The sequence below is a fragment of the Elephas maximus genome, chromosome 4, assembly GCF_024166365.1.
Source record: "Elephas maximus indicus isolate mEleMax1 chromosome 4, mEleMax1 primary haplotype, whole genome shotgun sequence".
NCBI lineage: Eukaryota > Metazoa > Chordata > Mammalia > Proboscidea > Elephantidae > Elephas > Elephas maximus.
In genome coordinates, this window is record NC_064822.1 from 134,302,535 (window position 1) to 134,328,469 (window position 25,935).

General features: G+C 37.0%; 1 protein-coding gene across 1 annotated transcript in view; it reads left to right on the forward strand.

Annotated features, from left to right (window-relative positions):
* The window catches only part of TRHDE (thyrotropin releasing hormone degrading enzyme), a 487,618-nt gene that overhangs the window by 450,354 nt on the left and 11,329 nt on the right, over window positions 1-25,935 (forward strand). The gene's annotated exons all lie outside the window — the stretch shown is intronic.

A 25,935-nucleotide genomic window follows, 5' to 3' on the forward strand; every position in this document is an offset into this window, starting at 1 on the left:
CACCAGCCGCTCCTTGGAAACCCTACGGGGAAGTTTTACTATGCCCTATAGGGTCACTGGGAACCCTGGTGGCATAGTGGTTACATGCTACAGCTGCTAACCAAAAGGTCGGCAGTTCAAATCTGCCATGCGCTCCTTGGAAACTCTATGGGGCAGCTCTACTCTATCCCATAGGGTTGCTGTGAGTTGGAATCGACTCAAAGGCATTGGGTTTTTTTGGGTATAGGGTCACTATGAATCAGAATCACTGGATGCAACAGGTTCGGTTTTTTAAAAATCTTTACAGAAGCAGATTACCAGACCTTTCTTCCCCATTACTGCTGGGTGGGTTCAAACCATCAACAGTTAGGGTAGTGTTCATCAAAAACCATTTGTACCACTCAAGGACCTGCCTTCAATGTTAGGCCTATCCTTTATAAGATTTTAGGCTTACAAGGATATGACCTGCAACAACAACAAAAAATATTAAAAAATATTACCATAGAGGTTCTTGATTAGAAGCTGAGGGTTATTTGCAGCTTTTCTCCTACTTTTAGAAATACTTCTTCTCTTGGCTTCCAGGTGAACATTACTTTTGCTTCCTTGCTCTCTTTAATCAGTTGCTATTTATGGCCCATGCCCCTCCATCAGCCATAGCTCACCTTATCTCGGAGTGTAAAGAGCTCCAGATAAGCTCTTTTCCTTTGTGTCTGACCCCTGTTCAACAATGGCTGATTTCTTCCGTGAGAATATAAAGGTAGAGGGACAAAGGACTCTTTTCACTATGATCTGTGCTGTGTGTGACTGGTCCAGAAAGCTCATGTTTTTCTTCCTCCAAAACATAGATACTACCTTATTGCCCATGTTTCCCAGTTATTGTGGTACCATTTTCCCTGTTCTTTGCATTGTCTTTTCTATTCTTCTCACTATAAATTGGCCCACTCTGTATTTTCATAGGCTAAAGTCCTTACCAACCAGACCTGCCATTTTGGTGCTCAGTAACTAGCACAGGCATTTTGAAAACAAGTATACACAGCATGGAGTCGTATGTAGTAATGGAAAGGACAGGGACGTTTAGGCCACCAGTGATCCGTGGGTTAGGAATTTAGGTTCATGCCTAGTTTTTCCATTAAATAGCTGTGCCTTTGGACAAGTCACTTAGTTTCTCAGAATCTTGGGATTATTTCTATAGTAAAGACATTGCCCTCAAATCTCCAGTACTTATATCAGCTTTAACACACTCTCTGTACATGAACATCGTTGTTAGTTGCTGTTGCGTCAGTTCTGACTTATGGTGATCTCGTGTGCAGAGTAGAACTGCTCCATAGGTTTTTCAAGGCTGTGCCCTTTTGGAAGCAGATCTCCAGGCATGTCTTCAGAGATGCCTCTGTTTGGGTTTGAACCACCAACCTTTTGGCTGGTAGCCAAGGGCATAACCATTTTTGCTACCCAGGGACTCCTTTTGCATGACCATAATTCATTCCATTTCCCCACAATAGTTGCAATCGTAGTTCCTTTTGATTATGTAGTCAAAAGGCATGGGTTCATTTATTCATACCTTCATTAACACATTTTGAGCAACTATTTTTTTTTTTTTACTATGTGTAGGGCACTACGCTAGACACTCAGAATGCAGCATTTATTCATTCAACTGATATTAGCTCCTGTTTCTTGGCAGGTGTTAAGAATACATGGTTCCTACCCTTATACACCCTAAAGTTTAGTAGTGGTGGTAGTGGGGATGCTAGGGTATAGACAGAAGTTGTACAAAATAATCACACAAAACTAAAAAGAAAACTCAGATAAGCAACCAAGGAGAGATCCATTGGGTTCTGAGAGACATCATATGAGAATTTGACCAGATCAGATCAGAGAGAACTTCCAGCCCTGAGCGCTGGTGGTAGAAGTGGATAAACATGGGCATATTTGAGCATTATTGAGGAAAGAAAAGGGACAAGAGTTACTGGTTGTTTGGGTATAGGAGGTGAGAATAAGGAAGGCATTAAGGACAATTCACTAGAACAGTTCACTTTTATACACATACATGAATCAGAATTGACTCCATCTTCACAGCAACTAACAACATCCCCTGAAACAATTTTTTTATGCTTGCAGTTAAAATACCCATTATACATTTAAATAATTACAAAAGATTTAATTTCTAGAATATTATAAATAGTATTTTTTAAATTATTTCAAGACCTCTAAATGCATCCAATGGAATCTGTTTACCGTAGCTATTTTATGTCCACAATTAGCCACTTAAAAATATAATTCTTATTTAATAGTTACAAATTTTATATTATTCCTCTTTCCTTCCTAGAATTGGATATATGTAATATATTTTTGCTTGAAAATCTTTTAGAGATCACCCTGTTATCTTTCTCTGCAACAAAAAAATACACATACTCTAAAAAAATCGTTATTTTCACATTATTCTGAGACCCTGTGTTAAAATTTTTCTTCTAAGTTTAGTTATCATTACCAAAAAAACCCAAACCCAGTGCTGTTGAGTCGGTTCTGACTCATAGCAACCCTAAAGGACAGGTTAGAACTGCCCCAGAGAGTTTCCAAGGAGCGCCTGGCGGATTTGAACTGCCAACCCTTTGGTTCACAGCCGTAGCACTTAACCACTATGACACCCGGGTTTCCTAGTTATCATTACAATGATTACTAATATATAACTGATCAAAACATTATAAATACATTGCAAATTCTGATAAATTTCCAAACATGAAAGTAAAAAGTATAAAATGTAAAAATGAGATTTTTGTAAAACCAATTTATATATTCGTGAATAAATATTACTCACTGCTACAGTGAAATACATTTTATCATCAATTCTATTCTTATTTTTGCGTTAAAGTGCTGAGAAACCTTATACATAGAAATAAGGAATGAAAGATGTTTTGTTATAGCAATGTAACACAATTCTTCAAAATCTTTCCAAGTTTTGAGCCAAAAGTCACGTAGTAATCTATCACCCAAATTTTTAATTATCACTTGGCAACGTGATTAGGCCCTTTTTTATATTTTATGGAAGGAAAGAATTTAAAAATTTGAAAACTCATTTTCTAAACGTCAACACCAATATTTACAGTTTTCTTTTTGTTTGGAACTGCAGTAAATCCACCCCAGGAAGAATGAAGGAAGAATGAGAAACATGCTTGAATTCTATAAATTGGGAGAAAGTGAGAGAACTTTTATGAAAGGGGAAGCGTCTGTCTGAAAGTGTAGGATTTGGAAATTGATTCCCATGATGGTACCCATGTTCTCGGATACTCCTGGAAAGACTTCCCTTACCCCTAGAGGTGCAAACCAACTCGTTTTGAAGAACTCTTCACTAGAACGTGGGTAGAGAAACGAAAGAATGAGAGGTAGATGACATTGTTCAGGGAGAGCATATAACATAAGGAGAGAAGTTCAAGGCCAAGAATTGAGAAATGTCAACCTCTAATAGCTGGGTGTAACCCAGACATGGTTGTGGCCCTCAAAGCTTATTTACAAGGTCATTCTAAGAGTTGTTTTATTTCTCCTACCAATTTCTATGAATCTGTTTATTTTCCATTTATTTTTACTCCTTACCACTTCAAATCCAAACAGCCTGGTGCTGCAGTGGGTAAAAGCTTGGCTGCTAACCAAAAAAGTCATCAGTTCAAATCCATCTTGGAAACCCTTTGGAGCAGTTCTACTCTGTCCTATAAGGTCACTATGAGCTGGAATTGACTCGACGGCAACGGGTTTCGTTTTCTGATTTTATAGATATAGATATGTAACATGATATATATGCAAAAATGGGCTCAAGCATAATAATTGTGAGGATGCCGCAGGGTCAGGCAGTGTTCTGTTTGGTTGTACACAGGGTCGCTGTGACTGGAAACCAACTCAACAGCACCTAACAACAACAATGTATTCTAAGAATTTAAGTCTAGAATTCATTCTTATAGGTGTTCCCAGGAACCTCATGCAATTCGTAATTTTATTTTTAATTATTTCTCTTTACAAAAAAAGTACTTGCGTTCTATTTTGTATTGTAAAATAGGCAGTTTATATCTTAGTTTTAGTTTACCTAATTTCCTTACATATATGTAAATATTTTACTTAAAGCACTATTTTACTATATTAGCCATTGTTGTTGGGTGCCTTTGAGTTGGCTCTGACTCATAGCAACCCTATGTACAAGAGAACAAAACACTGCCTGATCCTGAGCCATCCTCATGGTCATTATTGTACTTGAGACCATTGTTGCAGTCACTGTGTTGGTTCATTTCATTGAGTGTCTTCCTCTTTTTCACTGACCCTGTACTTTACCAAGGCATGATATCCTTCTCCAGGGACAGATCCTTCCTGATAACATGTCCAAAATATGTGAGAGAAAGCCTCGCCATCCTTGCTTCCAAGGAGCATGCTGGTTGTACATTCTAAGACAGATGTCTTCATTCTTTTGGCAGTCCATGGTATGCTCAGTATTCCTCGCCAAAATCCTATTTCAAAAGCATCAATCCTTTGGTTTTCCTTATTCATTGCCCACATTTTGCCTGCATATGAGGTGATTGAAAACACCATCGCTTGGGTTAGGTACACCTTACTCCTTAAAGGGACATTTGTGCTTTTTAACACAATAAAGAGGTCTTTTGTAGCAGATTTGCCCAATCAATGCAGTACCTTTGATTTCTTGACTGCTGCTTCAATGGGTGCTGATTGTGGATCCAAATAAAATAAAATCCTTGACAACTTCAGTCTTTTCTCTGCTTACCATGATGTTGTTTATTAGTCCAGTTGTGAGAATTTTTGTTTTCTTTATGTTGAGGTGTAATGCGTACTGAAGGCTGTAGTCTTTGATCTTTATCAGTAAGTGCTTCAAGTCTTCTTCACTTTCAGCAAGCAAGGTTGTGTCATCTGCATATCGCAGGTTGTTAATGAATCCTCCTCCAATCTTGATGCTGCGTTCTTCTTCATGTATTCCAACTTCTCAGAGTATTTGCTTGACATACAGATTGAATAAGAATGGTGAAATGATACAACCTTGATGCACACTTTTCCTGACTTTAAACCACATAGTAAGTATCTCCTTGTTCTGTTCCAACAACTGCCTCTCGATCTACATACACGTTCCTCATAAGCACAATCAAGTGCTCCAGAATTCCCATTCTCTGCAGTGTTATCCACAATTTGTTATGATCCACACAGTCAAATGCCTTTACATAGTCAATAAAACACAGGTAAACTTCTTTCTGGTATTCTCTGCTTTCAGCCAGGATCCATCTGACATCAGCAGTGATATCCCTGGTTCCATGTCCTCTTCGAATCTAACTTGCATTTCTGGCAATTCCTTGTCAATGTAATGCTGCAATCACTTTAGAATGACCTTCAGCAAAATTTTCCTTGCGTGTGATATTAATGATATAGTTCGATAATTTCTGCATTGTATTGTATTACCTTTCTTTGTATTAGGCGTAAACATGGATCTCTTCCAGTCACTTGGCCAGGTAGCTGTCATCCAAAATTCTTAGCATAGAAGAGTGAGCATGTCCAGCACTGCATCTCTTTGTTGAAACATCTCAACTGGCATTCTGTCAATTCCTGGAGCCTTGTTTTTTGCCAGTGCCTTCAGTGCAGCTTGGACTTCTTCCTTCAGTACTAGCAGTTCTTGATCATATGCCACCTCCTGAAATGGTTGAACATTGATGGATTCTTTTTGATACAGTGACTCTGCATTCCTTCCATCTTCTTTTCGTTGCTTCATGCGTTGTTCAATATTTTGCCCATAGAATCCTTCACTATTGCAACTTGAGGCTTGAATTTTTCTTCAGTTCTTTCAGCATTAGGAATGCCGAGTGTGTTCTTCCCTTTTCATTTTCCGTCTCCAGGTGTTTGCACATTTCATTACAATACTTAATTTTCTCAAGCTGCCCTTTGAAATCTGTTCAGCTGTTTTTCTTCTCCATTCCTCCATTCACTTTAGCTAGTCTACTTTTGAAATCAAGTTCCAGAGTCTCTTCTGACATCCATTTTGGTCTTTTCTTTCTCTCCTGTCTTTTTGGTGACCTCTTGCTTTCTTTACATATGATGTCCTTGGTGTCCTTCCACAACTTCTCTGGTCTTCGGTCATTAGTGTTCAATGCATCAGATGTATTCTTGAGATGGTCTCTCAGTTCAGGTGGGATATACTCAAGGTCAGACTTTGGCCCTCCGTGAACTTGCTCTAATTTTCTTCATCTTCTACTTGAACTTGTGTATGGGCAATTAATGATCTGTTCCACAGTCGGCCCCTGGCCTTATTTTGACTGATATTGAGCTTTTCCATCATCTCTTTCCACCATTGTAGTAGATTTGATTCCTGTGTACTCCATTTGGTGAAGTCCATGTGTATGGTCACTGTTTATGTTGTTGAAAAAAGGTATTTGCAGTGAAGACGTCTTTGGTCTTGCAAAAATCTGTCATGTGATCTCTGATATCGTTTCTATCACCAAGATCATATTTTCCAACTGCCAATCCTTCTTAGTTTCCAACTTTCACATTTAAATCACCAGTAATTATCAATGCATCCTGGTTCCATGTTCAATGAATTTCAGACTGCAGAAGCTGGTAAAAATATTCAGTTTCTTCATCTTTGGCCTTAGTGGTTGGTGCATAAATTTGAATAATAGTCATATTAACTGGTCTTCCTTGTAGATGTATAGATATTATCCTAGCTTGACAGTATTGTTCTTCAAGATAGATCTTGAAATGTTCTTTTTGATGATGAATGCAAAGTCATTCCTCTTCAATTTGTAATTTCTGGCATAGTAGACCATAGGATTGTCTGATTTAAAATGGCCAATACCAGTCCCTTTCGTCTCACTAATGCCTAGAATATCAATGTTTATGTGTTCCATTTCATTTTTGACGATTTCCAATTTTCCTTGATTCATACTTGGTACGTTCTATGTTCTGATTATTAATGGATATTTACAGCTGTTTCTTCGCATTTTGAGTTGTGCCACATCAGCAAATGAAGGTTCTGAATCCATCCACTTCATTAAAAGTGACTCTATTTTGAGGAAGCAACTCTTCTCCAGTTGTATTTTGAGTGTCTTCCAACCTGAGGGGCTCATTTTCTGGAACTATATCAGACAACATTCTTCTGCTATTCATAAGGTTTTCACTGGCTAATTTTTTTTTCAGAAGTGGACCACCAGGTCCTTCTTCCTCTTCTGTCTTAATCTGGAAGTTCAGCTGAAACCTGTCCGCCATAGGTGACCCTGCTTATGTTTGAATACTGGTGGCATAGCTTTTAGCATCACAGCAACTGGCAAGCTCCCGTAGGGTGACAGACTAACACACATGTGGGGGATTGACTATTACTGCTTTTAAAAGTCAAGTTATGTACCTCTTACCCTCTTACCTTCTGCCTTTACCTAGCATAGGAATTGCTGGGGCTTTTTTTTTTTTTTTGTCAGAGTATCAGAAATTAATTTTTAATTTTAAGTGTTTAGGAAGTTTGCTGTAAAAGGTGTGTATTTTCTCAATGAATTAAGTAGCTTAAAATTGATTGAACTGCATTCTAGTTGTTCACATTTTTGCATGTGGAGTAATACCACATCCTACACTGTAATTTTGTTTGTCTAGTGCCTTATTATGTACAATACACGGTATGGGCCACTGTTAATACAGAATTGCTTGCACCCCTTGTTATTTTACCCTGCATGAAAATTCCACCCTAAACATTCTTCATAACACACTCATTGAGGTTGAGGAGGAAAAAAAAAAAAAGAAAACTACAGTGAATAACATACTTGAATATTGGTAGTACAGGTTTTAGAAGTAATTTCAGCCAGTTTCCCCAATACAAAACTTGAGGACACATTTTTTGTATACTTGCATTACATGCTTGAAAAAAAAAGTTAAAAAATGGTCACCTCCCCTCTTTCACATTTTTCTGTCCCAGGAATTTATATTTCAGCAGTTATGGCTGGTCACCTCGTTATGAATTATGGCTGCATAACCCCAGTGTAGAGACTTAGAACTTACTCATAAGAATTTTCAAAGCAGAAAGTAATAAGGGCACTTCTGTAATAATTTACAGTTATCACCAGGATCAACATTATCATTGATATTTTATTATCAATTTATCTAACTATATTGCTCTCAGGAAGAGTCAGTGCCTGGGTGGTTCACAGGTTTAATTTCTAAACTACTAACCAATATGCTGACACTTTGAACCTACCCAGAGGCACCTCTGGAAGAAGGGGTATGAAAACCTTATGGAATGCAGTTCTACTCTGCAACGCATAGAATCACCATGAGTCAGAATCGACCCAACAGCAACTTTGTAAAAAATACTCCAAGGTTAAGAAATAAAGTCTTCGCCACGGCTGTGTCCCTCACAGTGGTTGCAGTGTTGCAGAACCAGATTCACCAGTCTACATTTGGGTAATGGGATATCTAGTTATCCAGATTTTTATTTTTAATCTCAGCTCTATTTCTAAAATAAATTACTATTGCACAATATTTCCATTGTAATTAGCTTACTTGTTTTAATCTGTATTAATTCAAACTCTTACAGTACTTGATTCATGTACAAAATATTCCCGAGTCTTTGCCTGACGATGCTAGAAGGTACTAGGGATCCAACTACAAGCATAAAAGACAAATTTCTGTCCTTGTAAAGCTTACAGCCTGATGGAGTAGACCAGCTTCAGTCAGGTGCCATACAAATAAAGTAAGATTGTTACTGTGAGGGTTACCTAGAAGAGTAGTTTACAAGAAAAGGGCCATATGACCTCTTGGTGAGCTTGACTGTTCTGCAGAGCAACAGCTGTCCTGAGGTCTACAGGGAAGATAACATGTTCACTAGGCGAAGGTGTAAAGAAGGCGTTAAGTGGAAGGAACAGTGTGTCAAAAGGTCTTCCTCATCAACATCATTTCTCAAGATTAAGTCTTGGTACCTTTAAATAGTTTCACCGATTGGGCAGAATATGCTCTGACCTAAGAACACCTTCGGAATGTTTTGTAAGACAATTTTTTTTTTTCAGTTAATCAGTTTGTTTTGTCTTTATTTGCCGGGAATAGCAAAATCCCTGTTAATTGATTATGCTCCTTCATCAAAGCTTTGGGGGATCTTGATTCTAAGATTAGAATCCCTTACCAAACAAATGTTTTGAAAAACAATGTGTAAGAAAAATAACATATGAAATGTAGTAAGTGTGCTTGCTCTCTGAATTAACGTTATTGTGAATTCCTTTATCAAACTGCAAACTTCTTTCATATCCAGTAATCGCTACCTGACTTCCATTTGTGTAAATATAGATCTGTATATATTAAGATTACTTAAATAGTGGCTATACCTGAATATAAAAGGGGACTTTATTATCCTTCTTGTTTCTGCAAGCTTCTCTGGAATCACAATGAAGTATGATTTTCCTTGACACTGGAGAATTCAATACATACTAACTCAGTTCAGTCCATCATGACACAAATATTTGACTTGAATGACCTGCTTAAGAGACTAACTAATCTGAATGTATTTTCGATTTACATTTTGGTGTAGCAGAGAATTTAATTGCCTGTAGAGCTAATATATAACCCAAGTAAGTGCATATTTCTACCTATTTTCTTGTAGTCACATTTAGTTTTTAACCTAAATGCATTAATGATTTTATATTTTAGTTTAAAATACAGAAATAATCATACACTTGTTTTTCTTTTCCCAACACATTGAGCTTCTTTCCTGACATTTTATTAAAAAAAAAAAAATTATATTACTAGTCATGCATAGAGACAAATAGTCAATAGTGTTTTTTCAAGAATAAGAATTAGGCTTTTTGAAGGTGACTTGATTTAATTTAATTTTTTTCTTCTTAGTGTAATTGGTTTTTCCAAGTTTGTGCCAATAGTAATGTTCCTATTGTGCTAGTATTGTTTGCCTAATATCATACCAATTTCAGGCATAATACTATTGAAATTTTGCTCAATATCATCTATCCAAAGATATGCCTATTGACTAGTTATAGAATAGCTCTATTTTAACTGCCTATTTATCACAGTACAAGTGTAAGTGAATATAGATTTATATGAACAACTCAGGGAACACTGCCGATTAAACTCACAATACTAATCGCTGCTATTTAATAAGCCAGAGCTGAATAGCCAATAAAAATATTTGCAGCTTCTAAAATATTCCTTATTACTCACAGAGAATAGATTATACTGAAGGATTCAGATACATTGATTATAAGGTTCATTGCCATGTCTGCCATATACAGATTTCCTCTACATTTTCCCAAAGTAGTCTAAACATTTCTATTACCACTGAGGAGATTCCTTCAACATCAATAACATTTCTTTTCTGTTTCTTTTCCCATCTTGTGATTAAGGCTTAAAATTGGTTCCGTGCATATAATCCACTCTCTCTCTCAAGTCCCTTATCTGTAAACTAAGAATAATTCATGTTAGCCTTTTTTTCTAGTGGTAGTGTGATAATATTTATTTAACATTGTGATGATTTTAGGTGAAAAAATGTTCCATTAGTATCAAATGCTGTTGTTGTGATTTGTATGTCTTAAAATATTTGAAAAATGAGAAAGTTGGAGCTTTGATAGCTTGTAATTTCTTGGTAATAACAAGGAAATTAAAAAGCACATACACATTCAGCCTCTGCCTTTTGTTAAAAGCTTGGTATATAATCAACATTTTGGGTTGTTTTTCTTTTTTGGATAGAATTTCAGGGAGTGCAACAGGTTGTAAATAAAGTTTTAGCTAACTTCATCCTACCTTTATTTCTCAAGATTTTCATCCAGAAAAGGAAGATATCTTTCTGTCATCTTTTCACATTTTTTAGTTGTATACGAAAAATAAAATACAGAAGAGTTTCATGTCATGAAGACAGCTAATGTATATTATATTTATATCCACATCACCACCACCACTAGCAGTTGCCAGTAAGTCAACTTTGACTCATGGCGATTCCATGTGTGTCAGAACTGTGCTCCATAGGGTTTCCAGAGAAACACCAAACCAAACCCATTGCCGCTGAGTCACTTCCAACTTATAGCGACCCTAGAAGACAGAGTAGAACTGCCCCACAGAGCTTCCAAGGAGTGCCTGGTGGATTCGAACTGCCAACCTTTTGGTTAGCAGCTGTAGCTGTTAACCTCTATATCACCAGAGTTTCCATAGGGTTTTTAGTGACTGATTTTTCAGAAGTAGATATCCAGGCCTATCTTCCAAAGTGCCTCTGGGTGGTCTCGAACCTCCAACCTTTTGTTAATAGCCGAATGGATTAACTTTTTGCACCACCCCAGGACTCCTAGGTATTTATATTTATTGATATCCCTAAAATTTACAGCAAAGAAGCTGTTCTCATTTTTCAGGATTCTTTCATTTCTAAGTGTTTAGTAGGAGTTTCTTCTTTTTCTTTCTAATGATTTGAAATTCCTTATATAAGTAAAAAATTTTTCAAATAGAAAAATATTGACATGACTTCTATTTTCACTTACAAATAAACCATGCTTGTTTTATCCTAAAATACGTAGGGTAGGTATCCAGTGTGTGATGTTTTCTTAATCACTTCATGCATGTGTAATGCTGTAACCAGTTCCTGTCAGTTACATGTACCTGTGCATATATACATTTCAAGTTTATCAGTTATTCCACAAAATAACGAACTGTTTTGACTCTTTTAAAGTACATTTTTCTCAGTTATATAATCTCCCAATACAAAATATACCCTTTAGCCTATCTTCTAATGTTTTAGTTCACTCATGCCATTCTCATTTTTTCCCAATAAGAATCCAGATTGTTTCATTTTTGGTGTTTTTCTGTTACCTCACACGACAGGCTTAGATGCTTCATAAATATTTTTAAGTGAATATCCTTTCTTAAATATAATTATACTAATTCTTAGTCCTTTAAACACACACACACAAGGTTTATCATGGACTTCTCCACTTTTGCACATAAAAAGATAGCAGATGGGTCAAAAGTATATTTCAGTGAATCCATAGAATTTCCAGTTTTATATGAATAAGAACACTTCTATATATCAATATTGCATATCTACATATATATAATATGTTGATATATATATATATCATGCAGAGTTGCATTTTGGACAATACACACACACACACTCAAACATTCACATATAAATAGTAAAACTGGTTTTGGCCAAAATAAATTTTTGGTTGAGGATATTTCTAGTGAAAAAAAATACATTATTCATTGCCGACTCAAGTTTTGTGGTTACATGCTTAAAAAATGAACTAAGTCACCATAGTAGGTTCTTCCAGGCTGGAGAACCAACTTTGTTAACCTCAGTGACCTTGACAGTACATTAGAGATGAAGGTAAACCACATTTGCACAGAACCCTCATATTTACAGATGTAGCATTTTGATGGATACGATAAAACTGTGCATTTTTCAGCCTTTGTATGAAGAATACAAAAGACGATGACTGTTGCTATAAATTATTCCTGGGCAACAAACATTATTTGTCGAGATGGAGCCCAATGTAATCCAATGGAGTTTTCATAGACACTCACGCCTCAGTCATGATTTGAATGAGAACAGTGTTTATATACTTGCTTTTGTAACTAACATGTCATTCCCATCATTTATCTTTCATCTCAACAGTTAACCTAAAGTACTGATTCCTAATTATTGTGATTCAGACAATGCCATTAATTTTTGTGATAGATTTAGACTTTTTATCATAGCAGACACTTAGATTTACAGGGCTCTGACCAGAGTTGAGTGAAAAAGAAGCTTAAATAATCACAGATCAGGACAGAGCAGGTGAAGCCATGAAAAATAGGCAATGGATTATCAGGAAACAATTTATCTCATCTTTAACACAAGCATCTATAAATAGATAGGGCAATTTATCAGCCATTTCACAACTTCTATAACAACTGTATACCTTTTAAGTTTTAAATTATGTTGTGCGCTTAGAGCTATTTATATTAACAGACTGCTGCTCAGTTTTCAAGTGATTCATCATAGATATCTTAATTTTTATACTTTTGTTATAAAACATTTTTTGAGCTCTTATGTCTCTCAGCGATTCTGGGTAACTTGTAAGAAAGCCATAGTGTTCTGAGTTGTGAAATACTAAATAATACTGTTCTGGCTTTTCAGTAGCATGTGCTTAAAATCCAGGCCAAAGAAAAATTTTAGACAAGTCATGAATTCTTCACTTAAGTATTTGCTGTTTTTCCTCACCTTTTGGTAGATCTTTGTCATCTTTGTCACTTCTGTCTTTGTCATCATCACTCAGCATTTTTTGGCCTTTCTGCACATTTATCACTCATGTTCCTTTTGTCTTTCTATCTTTTTTTGATGTCTCCTTTTCCTCCTGTTCTCTTGAATGCTGTCTGGATCACCCTGTTTCTTTTGTTTTTGTGCCTTAGCAGTTACACCTGACAGAGTCTTATAGTTCAGATACTTAACTCTGACCACTCCTTTCAGTTACCACCCAGTTGTATGATGTATTAGTTTTCTAAGGCTGTAGTAACAAAGTACCACAACATAGGTAGTTTAAATCAGCAGAATGTCATTATGTGGAGGCTAGAAGTCCAAAATCAAGGTTTCAGCAGCGTCATGCTCTCTCTGCAGGCTATAGGGGAAGAAGTTCTTCCTTGCCTCTTCTATCTCCTGTTGGTCCAAGGCCTTCCTTGGCTTGTGGACCATAGCTCCAATCTCTGCTTCAGTCAGCACATGGTCATCTTCTCTCTGCATTCATCTGTCTCTGTGTCTCTTCTTTTCTTCTTATAAGAACACCAGTCATGTTGCATTAGGGCCCACCCTACTCCAGTATGACTTCATGCTAACTCAACTAATTACGCATGCAAAGATGTTGTTTCCAAAAGAGGTCACATTCAGTTATGAATTCAGTACATCTTTTTGAGGGACACAATTCAACCCATGACACATGGCTAAAAGAAATAATAGTTATTTTATATATGGGACTTTAAACGTTTAAAGCGTCATTTCATATATGTTAATTCACCTTAAATCCTTGTCTTTTTCAGAGTGCACGCACTTGAATTTTAAAAGCCACTTAAAAGAAGTGCAGTTATCTTAGAACATAATCTTTTGATATATTTGGGATGTTAAGCATTAAATTGATTATCCCCTCCCCTGCCCCCAGAAATCTTTTTTTCTTAAGAACAATATATGCCTCTCTGCAAACATGCCAAATTAAAATATAAAAAAGTATTGAACGTCATTTTGGAATACATTAGATCATTTTAGACATACATGGTCCGTACTTCACCTGTCTCTCCAACTCTATTTTTGAGGTCTAAAGGGCCATGCAGAGTGTTTTTGAACAGCCTTTTCCTTTGTTCTGATGTATTAATATTCCTTTTGGTTGTACTTAAGGTATTCAATAGGAATAAGCAAATTCTGTTTGGGGACAAGTAAGAGGACTCCCTGGAAACAGAGCAACCGTAGCTGTGGTCTGAAAGGTGCCTAGTTAATGACGTTGTTGCCGAGTGTCCCTTCCACCCATAACTGACTGCGTACTGTACATGGGATTCTGTTTTCTTTTTGCCAAAAGGCTTGTAAAAACTGATTGCCGCTGAGTTGATTCCAACTCATAGTGAACCTATAGGACAGGGTAGAACTGCCCCATAGTGTTTCCAAAGGCGGTGGATTCGAACTGCCGACCTATTTGGTTAGCAGCTGAGCTCTTAATTACTGAGCTACCAGGGCTCCAAAAGGTTTGTAGAGATACTGAAAAACAATATTTATGGATGCAGGGCATTTTATTTAGATTCAGTGGCATATTTGATTGGCAAGTATATCAGTAAAATAGGTGGATTTATTTAAAAAGTTTATTTTATTGTGATGCCTTAAACTTGAGATTTTATTGTCAGTCTTTTTTTTTTTTTTTTTACAAATTACTCATTCACTTGTAGTGATATTGTCTAAAATTTTTATTCCTGCTTTTTGGCATGCATAGCACTCATTTGAGAAACATAGGGATATTGGTTATTACTTTATCCTAATAATAAACGTTATAATTATAATGAGGTGGCAAGTCATTACTACTTATTAAGGCCATTTTCTGTCTCCAGCACTAGCCTATGCAACCCGTGTAGATAAAGCTTATTCTGAGCCCTGGATATGTGTTAGTCACTGTCCTAAGCACTGAATAAACATATTAATTTATTTAAGCATTGTAACAACCCTATATACTCATTGCCATTGGTCGATTCTGACTCATAGCGACCCTATAGGACAGAGTAGAACTGCCCCATAGGGTTTCCGAGGCTGCAATCTTTACAGAAGCAGACTACCACATCTTTCTCCTGAGGAGTGACTGGTGGGCTCAAACCATCAACCTTTTGGTTAGAGCCGAGCACTCAACCACTGCGCAACCAGGGTACCTAACAACGCTATAAGGAATAATTACTCCCATTTTACAGATGAGGGAATTGACACTTAGGTACAAAAGTCACATATTCTTTCTAAACAGTTCTAAAACATTTCATTCAAAATGCCTTTCTTAGCAGCAGCCAAAAGGCTAAGGAACACTGGTAGAATGAGAGATATGGGTAGGAGCCACTATGAATGGGGGTGACCTTTGGTAAATGCAGACTATTTTTTCGTCTGATATTTTAACTCATGGATCGTCTACCTTGAATACGTATGATTACAAGCACTTATAAGAGAGAACAAGATTTGGAGTGCTAGAAAGGAAACCTCAAACAAGGCTGTATTTTAATTTTTAGTTAGGGTAGCAAATGATCTTTCAAATCAATTAATTAGTTGCAAATTATTTAAAATTAATTGAATAGTGGCTTCCAGTATATACCAATGGCATGAATCTGAAATAAAGGTGCTCTTAAAGAGGCTACTGATTTGAGAAATTTTTCTCATTGTATTTGAAAATAATTAAACTCACATGTTCAGTGTTAATAGAATCACTAATGAAAAGAATTTTGTAGGACAGAGCAGGAAGGGACCTTAGATATCATGTGCTTCAGCTTCATCCAATTAAGATGAAAAATAAAGCCCAAAGCGTTGACCTTGACTTGCCCAGTCTTAGAGGCAGTTACTGGCTGAGTTAGGTCTACTGAAAACCTACTTAGAAATAAACCCATATCAAGATTAAACATCCAAATTTGTATTTTAAAACGGTGTGATTCTTTCTTTGTCAAATACAGTTTTCCCCTGAAAAATATTTAAAATATATCATCAGAATTACTTCTGCATATTATTCAATAGCATTTTTAGATATTACAATGCATTTTATTTCAATAGGTAACAGAATATGATCTTTATAACTAGAATTGATATACCTTAGTTACAAAGTACTTGTAAAAATTATTAAATTTAAAACATCTGAACCCAGCCCTGGGAGCTGCAGTTGCCCTCCATGCTTCCCTGCCCTCCCCACTGACGCCATACTCCAGTTCTGCTTGAATTTACTTTTGGCAACATCGTTGGAATGTATCTGGCTGAGAACTATGACATACCAAACCAGCCCCCCAAAAACTGAAGAAATGAAGAAGGACTTGGATGGCAAGAAGAAGCCACCTAGCTCATGAGGTGACTCCCACTGCTGGTGGATACAGTGATCAGACCACTTTGAGGGCCTCCTCACCTTCGAACCCTAGGCTCCTGTTCTCATCACAGCCTTCTCAAGGTTCTTCTTTGCTAGACCCTGAGTTGCCTTAGAGCAAAAATGGGGCCACCAGTTAAGAGTTCCCTGTACCTTCCCTACATCCTCACTTCTCTCCACACTTCTGGGAGTTTGAGGGATCCTAAGACGGATTATGGTGCCAGGTTAGTAAACATGACCTTCAATTAGTAGTCTATGTCTTGTTCTTTGGGATTTCTACCACCTTTGTTCAAAAGAAAACTCAATGAGTTTTGTATAACTGATCAGATACAAATAATGCTAATTGCACAGTTACAGCAGTTGTAATAGGTGCTTGGTAACCATTTGGTAATGAATGATGTTTCAATAAATTTAAATTAATATCTGGAAGTCAGTTTCTAGTGAATTGCCCATTTATCTTATACTGCGGTTAGGCAGCTCCATAGTTGCTTGTTTAACCAGTAAGTCAATTTACTATTCACTAAGTGAGAAAGTGAGAAACTATATTCTGAGAACCTTGTTAGGAACTGGGGAATTAAAAAATATGTAAAACTATGGTCCTTGCCCTCAGTAGAGTTCATAGTCTACTTAGTGTGCATATGTTTTGTACTGATGTATTTGATCTAGTTTTTCTCCCTCAAAAAAATCATACTCATTGTAAGGGGTTACAAGTACATTTGACATCACAAGAATAATGAGAAGTTGTTTGGAAAGGAAATTTTAGGTCTTTTTGCATTTAAAAAAAATATGTATTTATATTATATCTCCTAAGAAAAATATGTCCCAAGTGTATAGTAATAAATAAAATAAAATATCTGAGTTAATAAAAGAAAGACTAGTTACCCATAATCTCCAAACCCAGAGCCAACCATTGTTAATATTCTCTTATTTATCCTTGTCGCCTTTTTTCATGAGTATACACATTATACATTTTTAAAAACATATCAAAGTTGCATTATGCAAGTTTTTAACCTGCTCTTTGTCTTTAATAATATATTTTTTTACTATGTTTAATAATATATTTTACCATATCATTAAATATTCTTTCCTGGTATCACCCTGAGTTTCTATTTATACCTAACTTAAGAAACTAGTCCCCTATTGTTGATATTTTAGATGAGTCCAGGAATTTTTTTTTTACCTAAAAAAACAAAGAAGTGCAACAACTAAAACTTCTCTAGAAAAATCTTTGGAAATGTTCTTAATTACTTATTTTCATTTACCAATCTACTTCACAATTTTTAATTTAATAACTGAAGTACCAATTAATTAAAGTTTAAAGTATTATTCCTATTCTATCATTTTTGTTTAACTTGGTAAAAGGCTACCTTTCTGAAAAGTATATGCCTTTATGTTGCCAGAGTCGACTCGATGGCACTGAGTTTTTTTGTTTATTTTTCTTCCTTTTTGTTTAATTTTGACCTCAAAGCATTTAGTTTTTAAGCAGTTGTTTTAGCAAGATAAATGTAAGGCTAACGTATCACTGAAATATGAAAGTATTCTTTCAAAACAATAGACTGAACTTTTATGCTTTTAAAAATTTTATTATACAAATGAATTCTGTCATAATCCTATTTAATATGAGAATGGAATAAAAAGTATAGCATGAGTTACACAATTTGGTAATAATTTTTGCAATGTTAGTATCCTAGGAAGCATAATGGAACTTTATTTTGGCTAAGCATTGCTCCATGCATCTCCTGTGAAGATAGCTAGGAGAGTAGCTCGCTTGTTGTTCACGTATATCATGGAAATAAAGTTTCATATCTAGAGAGAAACAAGTATAGCTTTCCTTCCCAGATGATAAAATTCCATTAAGTGATTTACTTCTGAGGCAGCAGTTAAAGAGAAATGACCGTGGGGATATTCATATTTTCATAAACAATTTTCACGTTCATGAGGAGGGGCCCTCTCTCCCTGTAATCCCGATATTAAGAGTCTCATAGGACTCATTTGTGCTGTTCATAACTATGGGTTCTGAGTTTTTTAGCTCATGCTTTACAAACAAATGAGTTTTTTCATTTGTTCCTAATGACTTTGGTTTATACAAAGAGATCTTAAACTGTCCCCAGAGCAATAATTTTCCTAAAATGTTATTAGAACATCTTTACAAATTTAGCAACAAAAGGTTTCATTAACAATGGAAGGCATTGGGAACTGTAGGCCCTCGGCAAATACAGTGTTCACCAGTCTTGTTTTATTTTCAGTGATGATTACAAATGATCTTTGAACTGTACATTGATTCTTTATCTGATGTGTGAGTAAGGAGGATGAGTTGATGGGGTGGGGAGAGATGCTAGAAAAATCAGAACAGTGGTCTCAGGCAAATCAGCTCTATCCGAACTTTTCCTAGGAGTTTCAAGAACCTGCGCAATGTGTACATCCAACCTTTTGCTAATAAAGCCGTGCCTTCTCCAAGAGCTTGAGGATTTGTAGTGAGACTGAGAATTATTTTCAATGGGCCATCAACTGGCTTCAGATTATATCTGTAAGCATCTATTCGTCTCATTTCATAGTAATCAAAGTTGACACATCTGCTACTCTAAGAGGGATGACTGCAACAAGCCTGAAACTTAACCTAAGTTCCTTTCAGGGCACGTCCACATTATGTGATCTTTCTCTGGGTTTTCAGCTGCAGTTGCTGATGAAGGACCTGCCCCTGTTCTAGGCAACCTTGCCTTCAAAAGCTTTCTCTGCCAAGGACACTTTGTGTTGGCTTCCTTTAGGGTGGTTGGTCTGTCATTTCATCTAATACTTTACTGCTCGGTGTCCTTTGAGGATTTCTTCCCCTTGCTCTGCCTATGAACAACTTGCCACACAGTAGTTTCTTACATACATCACTGACCTATGTCCTTTTCAGCCACCCAGAGGCTGTGTTTTAACAAGTATCACTTCAAAGCTGATGAACAGAACGGATTCTTATTGATGTCTTGCCAGCATTGAATATTGCTCAAAATAATTGATTCGACTGTAGGTGGAAAAAAAAAAAAAGTTACTAAAAAGCAGGTGAGAGGTGACATCTGTGACCAGTTCGGCCCCTCACTGAATAGGTCTGGTGCCTGGTGACAGTACCTTCTTACAGGATATGGTATCTTTTATTTAAAATTTGTTGTTGCTTTCACTTCATATCAGTTAGGACTTTATTGGACAACAAAAAGCAGAATTCATTGACATTAGCAAATTATTACTATTAATGCCACTACCGTCGAGTTGATTCCAACTCATAGCAACCCTACAGGACAGAGTACAACTGCCCCATAGGGTTTCCAAGGAGTGGCTGATAGATTTGAACTGCCAACCTCTTGGTTAGAAGCTGAGCTCTTAACCACTGTGCCACCAGGGCTCCATTACTGTTAATAGACATCAATATATTTTGCCTTCATGGTCGTTAGCCATCTCTAAGCTGAAGAAAATAAGAAATATTTTCATGTCCAAAGCGTCCTGATTCTGTTATTGTAGTGCATAATATACTCTGTACGAACAGAGTTCCCTCTCATGCAACAAAAGTTCATAAGACAGACATCATGGTATTATTGTAGAAGTTAAATAAAATAAGACGTAGCTAGAACAGTGTTGTAGTTAGGTATCATCAAGTCAACTCTGATTCATAGTGACCTCATGTGTGACAGTGTAGAACTGCTCCATAGGGTTTTCTTGTTTATAATCTTTACAGGAGCAGATCATCAGGTCTTTCTCCTATGGAGCTGCAAGGTGGATTTGAACAGCCAACCTGTCTGTTAGCTCCTATGGAGCTGCAAGGTGAATTTGAACAGCCAACACTTCACTGTTTGCACCATGAGGGTGCTTTAACTAGAACACAAAACAAACAAACAAACAAAAAGAAAACCAAACCTATTGTCATCAAGTTGAATACAACTCAGAGCGACCCTACAGGACAGAGTACAGCTGCCCCATAAGGTTGCCACAGCTGTAAATCTTTATGGAAGCAGACTGCCACATCTTTCTCTCGAGGAGCAGCTGGTGGATTTGAACCAACCTTTTGGTTAGCAGGCGATCACCGAACCACTGAATTGTGAGGGCTTCTTAAAACATAACCAATAATAATAAACTGTGGCTGTAGACTGGCCCCATAGGGTTTCCAAGGCTGTAAATCTTTAAGAAAGCAAACTGCCACATCCTTTTCCAACGGAGTGGCTGGTGGGTTAGAACTGTCATCCTTTCAGTTAGCAGCTGAAGCTTTAACCGCTGCCACCAGGGTCCCCTGCTTAAAACATAGCACAATGCAAAAGTGTTATATTCTGCCTCTAATGCCCCTTTAGCCAAAGTCCAGGTCTTTGGATGGGCCGACCCATTTATTGATTTGTATATGTGTCTGACAGTTTAACATGAGCCAGTAGTAAACCAAAAAACCAAAACCAGTGCCGTCGAGTCGATTCCGACTCATAGCAACCCTATAGGACAGAGTAGAAATGCCCCATAGAGTTTCCAAGGAGCACCTGGTGGATTTGAACTGCTGACCCTTTGGTTAGCAGCTGTAGTACTTTAACTACTACACCACCAGGGTTTCCTAGCCAGTAGTAGCTACTGAATAATGAGAATATGAACTTTTGATGTTAAGGAGCTCTGGTTATAAACTTGGCTAATAACCAAAAGGTCAACAGTTTAAACCCCTCAGGGGCTCTGCAGGAGCAAAGACCTGGTGATCTGCTCCTATAAAAATTACAGCCTAGGAAACCTTGTGGGGCAATTCTCTTCTGTCCTACGGGGTCACTGTGAGTGGGGATCAACTCAATGGCATCGAACAACAACAACATAGTATATGGCACTGTGTTCTTTCCGGGAAATGCAGTTTAACGTCTGCTTTTTCATTTCTTTTGGCTTTTCTATATTTTCATTTACCTTTTCTTCTTGAAACCATTGAAATTGCAGACTGGTTCTGTAGGCAGTAACAGACCTAACTCAATTGACCCTATGCCTGTATTTCCTGTGCTATCTTAATACATTCCTCATAGAAAGCAAGCTGTTACTATTAAGTCTAATATTACGAAAACATGCCTTGGTTGATGAATTGGTGATTTCAGTAGATATTTTATTTTTATTTCTCACAAATTGTCATGTTAGTCTCTTGACCAACATTATGGCAGTCATGCAGCGATGTGCTCTGTAGCCTGTAATATTTGGAGTAAACGACTCTCTTTTATAGCAGTTGATGTAGGGCAAATCTGTGTTTCTTAACTTTCTCACTGAAGTTAGTAAAAGATGGTTGCATCTCTATAATCTCACATTGTATCTATCGGTATTGAGCATGTTCTTCAAAATACGGTTTTCATCATGATTTCGGTGTGCTGTGTGGAGAGCTGTTCGTAACCAGAGCAAGGGGCAGAAGCTATCACCAACCATCAGGAAGGTTACTGATACTTTGAAAAAAAGGAGTTCAGGGCTGAGAGGGAAGCCAAAAGAAAGATATGAAGCTCTTTGCAAGTTTCTTCTCTTCGTTCTTTAAAAACAAATCAAAGAAACAGCCCAAAGAAAAAAAGACTGCTTGCCTCTAACACCACAGAGAAAAAAAGCTTCAGTCAGCGAAGGTCAAGGAACTTTTCCGAAAACAGTTTAATTACTTGCAGGAAGAGATAGTTTTAGCCATTTCTGGAAACTATGAATTTTGTATGATATTTCCTACAACGTCATACATCTGGTATAATGCCACCGAATCCTGATCGTAGCCCTCCGTAGCAGCTTAACAAAATACAATGACAGACATCTTACTTGTAGTCACTGAGAAACTTCTTCCTGTTGTCCGGACACTCCTTTAACCAAACAGTGTTTTAATCATCAAGATCCTAAATCTGTCAGAAGGGATAGTGGCATTTTGTTATCTAGACATAACGCTTTGTTATTATTAGCCATGTTCGAATTATAGATGAGAAGTTTTAATAACAGTTTAGTGAATATACAGAAGCAAAATTAAATTTTTTAAAGTTTTTTTTTAATTACTGGAGTGTTCTTTCAGATAATATTTTAAACACTTATTAAATGTGGTATATATACAGAAATTTGAAGGAATACTATTTAGCAAAACAATTGATATAGCAAAGTAGATGTGAAAATTTACAATTTATGAATAGCCAAGGGTAATGAAATCTACTGAAAAAGTTTTCCACTATAACACTGTATTTTGGAGTCCAAATCAAAATTTAATATATATATATGTATTTTTTTTGGAGGGGGTGATAGTTTTTATAAAGATAAGGGGAAATACTTTATATGTTCTCCTGATTTCTACTTATGTTTTATTAACTATGGTATTTTTTCCAGGTTCCAGAATTTGGAGTGTTGTTTGGAAAAATTATTTTCAGAGAAAATTATGTAATAATTTAGGAGAAAATGTTTATGCAGTCTCCAAATTAATTAGACTTTTCAGCCAGTGTTTTCTTATCATTCTTGCGTCTACCAGTTATAAGAGCAAAATTTTGGCACAGGAAGTATATTAATGTAGGTTGAAATATAAAGCGCCCTGTTTTAATTGGTTTTTGAAACCTATGTTACTAATTTTATTTAAACATCATTTCAAGTATGGAAATAATAGTTGTATTTAATTGTTGTTGTTAGGTGCCATCGAGTCAGTTCTGACTCATAGCGACCCTATCCACAACAGAACGAAACACTGCCCGGTCCTGCACCATCCTTACAATCGTTGCTATGCTTGAGCTCATTGTTGCAGCCACTGTGTCAGTCCACCTCATTGAGGGTCTTCCTCTTTTCCTCTGACTCTGTACTCTGCCAAGCATGATGTCCTTCTCCAGGGGCTGATCCCTCCTGACAACATGTCCAAAGTATGTAAGACGCAGTCTCGCCATCCTTGCTTCTAAGGAGCATTCTGGCCACATTTCTTCCAAGACAGATTTGTTCTTTCTTTTGGCAGTCCATGGTATATTCAATATTCTTCGCCAACACCACAATTCATAGGCATCAATTCTTCGGTCTTCCTTATTCCTTGTCCAGCTTTCACGTGCATATGATGCAATTGAAAATACCATGGCTTGGGTCAGGCACACCTTAGTCTTCAAGGTGACATCTTTGCCTTTCAAACCTTTAAAGAGGTCCTTTGCAGCAGATTTACCCAATGCAATGCGTCTTTTGATTTCTTGACTATTGCTTCCATGGCTATTGATTGTGGATCCAAGTAAAATGAAATCCTTCACAACTTCAGTCTTTTCTCCATTTATCATGATGTTGCTCATTGGACCAGCTGTGAGGATTTTTGTTTTCCTTATGTTGAGGTGCCATCCAAACTGAAGGCTGTGGTCTTTGATCTTCATTAGTAAGTGCTTCAAATCCTCTTCACTTTCAGCAAGCAAGGTTGTGTCATCTGCATAACGCAGGTTGTTAATGAGTCTTCCTCCAATCTTGATGTCCCGTTCTTCTTCATATAGCCCAGCTTCTCGGATTATTTGCTCAGCATACAGATTGACTAGGTATGGCAAAAGAATACAGCCCTGACGCACACCTTCCCTGACTTTACACCAATCAGTATCCCCTTGTTCTCTCCGAACAACTGCTCTTGATCTATGTAAAGGTTCCTCATGAGCACAATTAAGTGTTCTGGAATTCTCATTCTTCGTAATGTTATCCATAGTTTGTTATGATCTACACAGTCAAATGCCTTTGCATAGTCAATAAAACAGAGGTAAACATCCTTCTGGTATTCTCTGCTTTTAGCCAGGATCCATCTGACATCAGCAATGATATCCCTGGTTCCATGTCCTCCTCTGAAACCGGCCTGAATTTCTGGCAGTTCCGTCGATATACTGCTGCAGCCATTTTTGAATAATCTTCAGCAAAATTTTGCTTGTGTGCGATATTAACGATATTGTTCTATAATTTCCGCATTTGGTTGGATCACCTTTCTTGGGAATAGGCATAAATATGGATCTCTTCCAGTCAGTTGGCCAGGAAACTGTCTTCCATATTGCTTGGCATAGATGAGTGAGCACCTCCAGTGCTACATCTGTTTGTTGAAACATCTCAATTGATATTCCATCAATTCCTGGAGCCTTGTTTTTTGCCAATGCCTTCAGAGCAGCTTGGACTTCTTCCTTCAGTACCATTGGTTCCTGATCATATGCCACCTCTTGAAATGGTTGAACATTGACTAATTCTTTTTGGTATAATGACTCCATGTATTCCTTCCATCTTCTTTTGATGCTTCCTGCATCATTTAATATTTTCCCCATGGAATCCTTCACTGTTGCAGCTCGGGACTTGAAATTTTTCTTCAATTCTTTCAGCTTGAGAAACGCCGAGCGTGTTCTTCCCTTTTGGATTTTCATCTCCAGCTCTTTGCATTATAATAGTTTATTTTGTCTTCTTGAGACGCCCTTTGAAAGCTTCTGTTCAGTTCTTTTACTTCATCAAATCTTCCTTTTGCTTTAGCTGCTCGATGTTAGAGAGCAAGTTTCAGAATCTCCTCGGACATCTATCTTGGTCTTTTCTTTCCTTCCTGTATTTTCGATGACCCCTTGTATTCTTCATGTATGATGTCCTTGATGTCGTTCCACAACTCGTCTGGTCTGTGGTCACTAGTGTTCAATGTGTCAAATCTGTTCTTCAGATGGTCTGTAAATTTAGGTGGAATAATACTCATGGTCATATTTTGGCTCTTGTGGACTTGCTCTGATCTTCTTCAGTTTCAGCTTGAACTTGCATATGAGCAATTGATGGTCTGTTCCACAGTCAGCCCCTGGCCTTGTTCTGACTGATGGTATTGAGCTTCTCCATCATCTCTTTCCACAGATGTAGTCAATTTGATTTCTGTGTGTCCCAGCTGGCGAGGTCCATGTGTATAGTCACTGTTTATGTTGATGAAAGAAGGTATCTTGCAAAATTCTATCATTCGATCTCTGGCATTGTTTCTGTCACCAAGGCCATATTTTCCAACTGCTGATCCTTCTTCTTTGCTTCCAACTTTCACATTCCAATCGCCAATAATTATCAATGCATCTTGCTTGTATGTTCAATCAATTTCAGACTGCAGCAGCTGATAAAAGTCTTCTATTTCTTCATCTTTGGCTCTAAGTGGTTGGTGCGTAAATTTGAATAATAGTTGTATTAATTGGTCTTCCTTGTAGGCGTATGGACATGATCCTATCACTGACAGTGTTATATTTCAGGATACAACTTGAAACATTCTTTTTGATGATGAATGCAACACCATTCCTCTTTGAGTTGTCATTCCCAGCATGGTAGACTGTATGATTGTCTGATTCAAAATGGCCAATACCAGTCCATTTCAGCTCACTAATGCCTAGGATATTGATGTTTATGTGTTCCATTTCATTTTTGATGATTTCCGATTTTCCTAGATTCATACTTTGTACACTCCAGGTTCTGATTATTAATGGAT